This window comes from Nerophis ophidion, linkage group LG18 (assembly GCF_033978795.1).
Source record: "Nerophis ophidion isolate RoL-2023_Sa linkage group LG18, RoL_Noph_v1.0, whole genome shotgun sequence".
Lineage (NCBI taxonomy): Eukaryota > Metazoa > Chordata > Actinopteri > Syngnathiformes > Syngnathidae > Nerophis > Nerophis ophidion.
The window spans coordinates 29638907-29647913 of record NC_084628.1 but is presented as its reverse complement, the minus strand read 5'-3'; positions in this window follow the sequence as shown (position 1 = coordinate 29647913).

Sequence of the window (9007 nt, the reverse complement as noted above, 5' to 3'; positions counted from 1 at the left end):
TTACAAATAAACACTCACCTGATCTACATGTTGAGCCTGTCTCTAGCAGCAAAACGCTAGCTGTAGCGTCCAACAGAAAATGGCAGGAATGTCATCGCATTATAACTCTAAAGAACTTTTTCTACATTGAAATTGTATTTATTAATGAATAAAACATGGACAATGGGGAAAAAACTGGCCTGCAATCGTATTCCAAAAGTCACTTACATTTCTTCACAGCGAGGCTCAGGTGAACACACTCCTCCTCATCATCATCTTCTCTTTGTTTACAAAACATTATCAAAGTCCATACATCTTCACCTCTCTTTGTTTAAAAAAAAAGTTCGTACATCATGATTTTTATTTTTGTTTACAAAATATTATAAAAGCCCATACATCATTACCTCTCTTTGTTTACAAACAAGTTCTCGTATATCATCATTTATTTTTGTTTACAAAATATTATAAAAGCCCATACATCATCACCTCTCTTTGTTTACAAACAAATTCTCGTATATCATCATTTATTTTTGTTTACAAAATATTATAAAAGCCCATACATCATCACCTCTCTTTGTTTACAAACAAGTTCTCGTACATCATCATTTATTTTTGTTTACAAAATATTATAAAAGCCCATACATCATCACCTCTCTTTGTTTAAAAAAAAAGTTCGTATATCATGATTTTTATTTTTGTTTACAAAATATTATAAAAGCCCATACATCATCACCTCTCTTTGTTTACAAACAAGTTCTCGTATATCATCATTTATTTTTGTTTACAAAATATTATAAAAGCCCATACATCATCACCTCTCTTTGTTTACAAACAAGTTCTCGTATATCATCATTTATTTTTGTTTACAAAATATTATAAAAGCCCATACATCATCACCTCTCTTTGTTTACAAACAAGTTCTCGTATATCATCATTTATTTTTGTTTACAAAATATTATAAAAGCCCATACATCATCACCTCTCTTTGTTTACAAACAAGTTCTCGTATATCATCATTTATTTTTGTTTACAAAATATTATAAAAGCCCATACATCATCACCTCTCTTTGTTTACAAACAAGTTCTCGTACATCATCATTTATTTTTGTTTACAAAATATTATAAAAGCCCATACATCATCACCTCTCTTTGTTTACAAACAAGTTTTCGTACATCATCATTTATTTTTGTTTACAAAATATTATAAAAGTCCATACATCATCACCTTGTTTACAAAACATTACAAAAGTTCGTACATCATCATTATTTTTTTTGTTTAAACAATATTTTAAAAGTCCATACATCATCACCTCTCTTTGTTTACAAAACATTATAGAAGTCCATACATCATCACCTCTTTTGTTTTTTTACAAAACATTATAAAAGTTCGTACATCATCATTTATTTTTGGTTACAAAATATTGTAAAAGTCCATACGTCATCGCCTCTCTTTGTTTACAAAACATTATATAAGTCCATACATCAGAATACGTCATATACACCACATTATACATCATATATACCGCATTATACAACATACATACCACATTATAAATCATATATACCGCATTATACATCATATATACCACATTATACAACATACATACCACATTATACCTCATATATACCACATTATACGTCATATATACCACATTATACATCATATATACCACATTATACATCATATATACCACACTTTACGTCATATATACCACATTATACATCATACATACCACATTATGGATCATATATACCACATTGTACATCATATATACCGTATTATACAACATACATACCTCATTATAAATCATATATACCACATTATACATCATATATACCACATTATACATCATATATACCACATTATACAACATTTATACCACATTATAAATCATATATACTACATGATACATCATACATACCACATCATACATCATATATACCGCACTATATGTCATTTATACAACATTATTCATCATACATACCACATTATGCATCATATATACCACATTGTACATCATATATACCGTATTATAGAACATACATACCACATTATAAATCATATATACCACATTATACATCATATATACCACATTATACATCATATATACCACATTGTACATCATATATACCGTATTATAGAACATACATACCACATTATAAATCATATATACCACATCATAGATCTGCTTCTTGAGTGATTTTAGAAAGCGAGCGCCTTTTTTTTGTGTTAGCTAGCGAGAAATGTCTGCTTTTTTAGTGTGTTAGGCTAGCGAGAGATATCTGCTTCTTTAGTGTGTTGAGCTAGCGAGAGGCGTCTGCTTCTTTATTGTTTTTAGATAGCGAGCGCCGTCATCTTGTTTAGTGTTAGCTAGCGAGAGATGTCTGCTTCTTTAGTGTGTTGAGCTAGCGAGAGACGTAGGCTTCTTTAATGATTTGAGATAGCGAGAGATGTCTGCTTCTTTAGTGTGTTGAGCTAGCGAGAGGCGTCTGCTTCTTTAGTGTTTTTAGATAGCGAGCGCCGTCATCTTTTTTAGTGTTAGCTAGCAAGAGATGTCTGCTTCTTTAGTGTGTTGAGCTAGCGAGAGACGTAGGCTTCTTTAGTGTGTTGAGCTAGCGAGAGATGTCTGCTTCTTTAGTGTGTTGAGCTAGCGAGAGACGTAGGCTTCTTTAGTGTATTGAGTTAGCGATAGACGTAGGCTTCTTTAGTGTGTTGAGCTAGCGGGAGACGTAGGCTTCTTTAGTGTGTTGAGCTAGCGGGAGACGTCTGCTTCTTTAGTGTTTTTAGATAGCGAGCGCCGTCATCTTTTTTAGTGTTAGCTACCAAGAGATATCTGCATCTTTAGTGTGTTGAGCCAGCAAGAGACGTAGGCGTCTTTAGTGTGTTGAGCTAGCGAGAGATGTCTGCTTCGTTAGTGTGTTGAGCTAGCGAGAGACGTAGGCTTCTTTAGTGTGTTGAGCTAGCGAGAGATATCTGCTTCTTTAGTGTGTTGAGCTAGCGAGAGACGTAGGCTTCTTTAGTGTGTTGAGCTAGCGAGAGATATCTGCTTCTTTAGTGTGTTGAGCTAGTGAGAGATGTCTGCTTCTTTAGTGTGTTGAGCTAGCGAGAGGCGTCTGCTTCTTTAGTGTTTTTAGATAGCGAGCGCCGTCATCTTTTTTAGTGTTAGCTAGCAAGAGATGTCTGCTTCTTTAGTGTGTAGAGCCAGCGAGAGACGTAGGCTTCTTTAGTGTGTTGAGCTAGCGAGAGACGTAGGCTTCTTTAGTGTGTTGAGCTAGCGAGAGATGTCTGCTTCGTTAGTGTGTTGAGCTAGCGAGAGACGTAGGCTTCTTTAGTGTGTTGAGCTAGCGAGAGATATCTGCTTCTTTAGTGTGTTGAGCTAGCGAGAGACGTAGGCTTCTTTAGTGTGTTGAGCTAGCGAGAGATGTCTGCTTCGTTAGTGTGTTGAGCTAGCGAGAGACGTAGGCTTCTTTAGTGTTTTTAGATAGCGAGCGCCGTCATCTTTTTTAGTGTTAGCTAGCAAGAGATATCTGCTTCTTTAGTGTGTTGAGCTAGCGAGAGATATCTGCTTCTTTAGTGTGTTGAGCTAGCGAGAGACGTAGGCTTTTTTAGTGTGTTGAGCTAGCGAGAGATATCTGCTTCTTTAGTGTGTTGGGCTAGCGAGAGACGTAGGCTTCTTTAGTGTTTTTAGATAGCGAGCGCCGTCATCTTTTTTAGTGTTAGCTAGCAAGAGATATCTGCTTCTTTAGTGTGTTGAGCCAGCGAGAGACGTAGGCTTCTTTAGTGTGTTGAGCTAGCGAGAGATGTCTGCTTCGTTAGTGTGTTGAGCTAGCGAGAGACGTAGGCTTCTTTAGTGTGTTGAGCTAGCGAGAGATGTCTGCTTCTTTAGTGTGTTGAGCTAGCGAGAGACGTAGGCTTCTTTAGTGTATTGAGTTAGCGATAGACGTAGGCTTCTTTAGTGTGTTGAGCTAGCGGGAGACGTAGGCTTCTTTAGTGTGTTGAGCTAGCGGGAGACGTAGGCTTCTTTAGTGTGTTGAGTTAGCGATAGACGTAGGCTTCTTTAGTGGGTTGAGCTAGCGAGAGACATAGGCTTCTTTAGTGTGTTGAGTTAGCGATAGACGTAGGCTTCTTTAGTGTGTTGAGCTAGTGGGAGACGTCGGCTTCTTTAGTGTGTTGAGCTAGTGGGAGACGTAGGCTTCTTTAGTGTGTTGAGCTAGCGGGAGATGTAGGCTTCTTTAGTGGGTTGGGCTAGCAAGAGACATAGGCTTCTTTAGTGTGTTGAGTTAGCGATAGACGTAGGCTTCTTTAGTGTGTTGAGCTAGTGAGGGACGTCTGCTTCATGTGAGCTCTGTTGACTTCTTGAATGTGTTAGAGGGGACCCAGTGTGTAAGACCAACTTTCTTACCTATTTGTACCTGTTTTGGGTATTTGGGATTACATAAATCCCCAAGAATTACAAATCAAACCATGGAGGCATTGCAGAGATAATTAGAAACATTTTTTGCCTTCTTTCATACTTCCTTCTATGGAGCCGTTTGGAATAGGGCTGGGCTGGATATATCGACATACTTGATATATTGCGGCTTTGTCTTTGTGCGATATAGAAAATGATTATATCGTGATATTCGAGTGTATGTTCTCACACAGTTGCTTTTAGCTGCAGGCATTACACTACATGCTCTTCTCACTCTTTCTTGTCTCTGCTTCTCACAAACAGCAAGTGCACCTTCTTACATACATCATATACTCTCGTGCATGCAACGTCACACGCCCTCGCGGACAAGAGAGGTAGCAGCGTGGGTAACGTTAGCTGTGGTGCGGGTGGTAATACGAGAGAAAGAAGGTGCAAATCTGGTAACAAATGGAGGAAGAATTAATTCCCAAGAAAAACAGCACATGGTCCATCGTCTGGCGGTGGTTGGGCTTCGGGCGAGAATATGTCGAACAGACAACCGTAATTTGTCAAGTGTTGCTACAAAAAGTAGCATTGCTGTTAATATATAGCATCATTTGAAAAGTCACCTGCTAGAGAATGAAGAGTGATTACTCCGCATATCAACATCTCCATTCGGTGCCACACCAATAAAATGCCAAGGGCAAACATTTCCAGATCAACATATGAAAAAAATAGTCAACAACAGAGGAAGATAACGTCCACATGAACCTACCACATAGTGAAGGAAGAAGACTATTTGATTTCCTCATTTTTATTTGACAGTTAATGATATATTTTGTGACATCATGCACAAAAGTGCACTTTATTTGTTTAAAACTATTGTAGTGGCGTTCTATACAAAAAGTGCACTTCAATTTAGTGTTGTTTTGATGTCATCTTAGTGACAACATGTACAAAACTGCACTCATAGCTTGTTTTAAAATGTCTGACAATCTTGAACTTTCTATTTTGAAATGACATGAATGTTTGTGCCATTGCTTAATAACTGTTTAATAAACACAGTTTTGGTCAATTGACTTAGTTGTGATTTCCCTCTCTGCATGAAAGTTTAAAATGAGCATATATTAATGCAGTATGAACAAGAATGTTTTAATGTAGACACATAGAATCATCATACTGCTGTGAATATATGCATCCAGTGTTAATTCAAGGCTGAGGCAAAATATCGAGATATACATTGTGTATTGTGACATGGTCGAAAAATATCGAGATGTTAAAAAAGGCCATATCGGTCAGCCCTAGTTTGGAATTTTCCCCATTCGTGACGTTTTTCCCAATTGTGACATCAGGGCATGTCTCTATATATGATAGACATTTACTAAAAGTGATTTGCTCGAGTTTGCCATTGTAGTCCACACTTTTGCCATTTTTTATATAAATTTCATGGATAGTTGGAACTTGTATCTGTTTTTAGATTTCCTATAGAAGCGCTAAAACTACAACATGGATAACGGGGAAAAGACGCTGTCAAAGTGGAGTCACGTTAATAGGACCGTCCACAAAACAGCGTATCTTAAAGAGGCAGTCAGAAAGCAGTTTAAAGATGGTCTGTAAAACATAATCTATGCAACACTTTGACCCAAAAAAATACTGTCACATGTTACGTACACCACAAAAAAGTGTATATAGTTTAAAAAAAAATCTGAACATGACCCCTATAAACAAGCGACAATTGTTGGCTTACCGTGTGCTTGATAAGTGGCCAAAAATTAGCAAACCACAAAAAAACTAATGACAAGCACTAAACATTTTCTAAAAAGTTGTCATTTATTTTAAAGTAGGCACACTTCTGTTTTTTATGCTGTTGTTTTAGAAGTTTATAATGTGTGTTATGTTTTGTGGCTATGGACTATTTTACTTTAGTGGGAGATAGGGCAAAAGTGTCTCCTCTGATGTGAAAGGCTGCAGACTTAGCCATAATCAAGCCCAGTTGTCAGGCCAGCGAAACAACACCACTTCCATCTCCTAAAGCGGCAATGGTCCTCGGACCGCTTAGTCGTCCTAGTAGTCTGTGGGGTTCCAAGAATTCCCTCAATACATAATCCATACTCCTTGCCTGTAACGACTTACCATGTACTTAACTATTTATTGTAGCATTCTGGGAACACTTGCTGAAATGCCTAAAAAGTGGTAGGCAAAGTAGATGCAACACTGTCATTTAACTTTTTGGAGAAAAGGCTTGGCGATGGGCTTTTTTAAAAGCTAAAAAGCTAAATATATAGGGACAGCGTGGCGCAGTGGAAGAGTGGTCGTGCGCAAACCGAAGGTCCCTGGTTCAATCCCCACCTAGTACCAACCTCGTCACGTCCGTTGTGTCCTGAGCAAGACACTTCACCCTTGCTCCTGATGGGTGCTGGTTAGCGCCTTGCATGGCAGCTCCCTCCATCAGTGTGTGAATGTGTGTGTGAATGGGTGAATGTGGAAGTAGTGTCAAAGCGCTTTGAGTACCTTGAAGGTAGAAAAGCGCTATACAAGTACAACCCATTTAGATTTAAAAATACATACCACATTATGCATCATATATACCACATTGTACATCATATATACCCCATTATACAAAATACATACCACATTATAAATCATATATACCTCATTATACGTCATATATATACCACATTATACATTATATATACCACATTATACAACATATATACCACAATATATGTCATATACACCACATTATATGGACGGCGTGGCGCAGTGAAAGAGTGGCCGTGCGCAACCCGAGGGTCCCTGGTTCAATCCCCACCTACTGTAGTACCAACCTCATCACGTCCGTTGTGTCCTTAGCAAGACACTTCACCCTTGCTCCTGATGGGTGCTGGTTAGCGCCTTGCATGGCAGCTCCCTTCATCAGTGTGTAAATGTGTGTGTGAATGGGTGAATGTGGAAGTAGTGTCAAAGCGCTCTGAGTACCTTGAAAGTAGGAAAGCGCTACACAAGTACAACCCATTTATCATTTATATATACCGCAATATACGTCATATATACCAGATTATAAATCATATATACACCATATTATAATATCATATATACCACATTTTACGTCATACATACCACATTATACACCTTATATACACTTGATCGTTTTATAACAATATTTTCTGCTGCTAATTTGGACATATTTGATGTCCGTCCATCCATCCATCCATCCATCCATCCATCCATCCATCCAAGGTCTGCTCTACTGCAAAATCCCTCTTCTGTTTCCTTCAGAGGTTCACCCAACTGAGTTTATATTAGTTACTTTCATTCATGTTGTACTTATATTAGTTACTTTCATTCATCAATCAATCAATCAATGTTTACTTATATAGCCCTAAATCACTAGTGTCTCAAAGGGCTGCACAAACCACCACGACATCCTTGGTAGGCCCACATAAGGGCAAGGAAAACTCACACCCAGTGGGACATCGGTGACAATAATGACCCAGTGGGACGTCGGTGACAATGATGACTATGAGAACCTTAGAGAGGAGGAAAGCAATGGATGTCGAGCGAGTCTAACATGATACTGTGAAAGTTCAATCCACAATGGATCCAACACAGTCGCGAGAGTCCAGTCCAAAACGGATCCAACACAGCAGCGAGAGTCCTGTTCACAGCGGAGCCAGCAGGAAACCATCACAAGCGGAGGCGGATCAGCAGCGCAGAGATGTCCCCAGCCAATACACAGGCAAGCAGTACATGGCCACCGGATCGGACCGGACCCCCTCCACAAGGGAGAGTGGGACATAGAAGAAAAAGAAAAGAAACGGCAGATCAACTGGTCTAAAAAGGGAGTCTATTTAAAGGCTAGAGTATACAAATGAGTTTTAAGGTGAGACTTAAATGCTTCTACTGAGGTGGCATCTCGAACTGTTACCGGGAGGGCATTCCAGAGTACTGGAGCCCGAACGGAAAACGCTCTATAGCCCGCAGACTTTTTTTGGGCTTTGGGAATCACTAATAAGCCGGAGTCTTTTGAACGCAGATTTCTTGCCGGGACATATGGTACAATACAATCGGCAAGATAGGATGGAGCTAGACCGTGTAGTATTTTATACGTAAGTAGTAAAACCTTAAAGTCACATCTTAAGTGCACAGGAAGCCAGTGCAGGTGAGCCAGTACAGGCGTAATGTGATCAAACTTTCTTGTTCTTGTCAAAAGTCTAGCAGCCGCATTTTGTACCAACTGTAATCTTTTAATGCTAGACATGGGGAGACCCGAAAATAATACGTTACAGTAGTCGAGACGAGACGTAACAAACGCATGGATAATGATCTCAGCGTCTTTAGTGGACAGAATGGAGCGAATTTTAGCGATATTACGGAGATGAAAGAAAGCCGTTTTAGTAACGCTTTTAATGTGTGCCTCAAAGGAGAGAGTTGGGTCGAAGATAATACCCAGATTCTTTACCGTGTCGCCTTGTTTAATTATTTGGTTGTCAAATGTTAGAGTTGTATTATTAAATAGAGTTCGGTGTCTAGCAGGACCGATAATCAGCATTTCCGTTTTTTTTGGCCTTGAGTTGCAAAAAGTTAGCGGACATCCATTGTTTAATTTCATTAAGACACGCCTCCAGCAGACTACA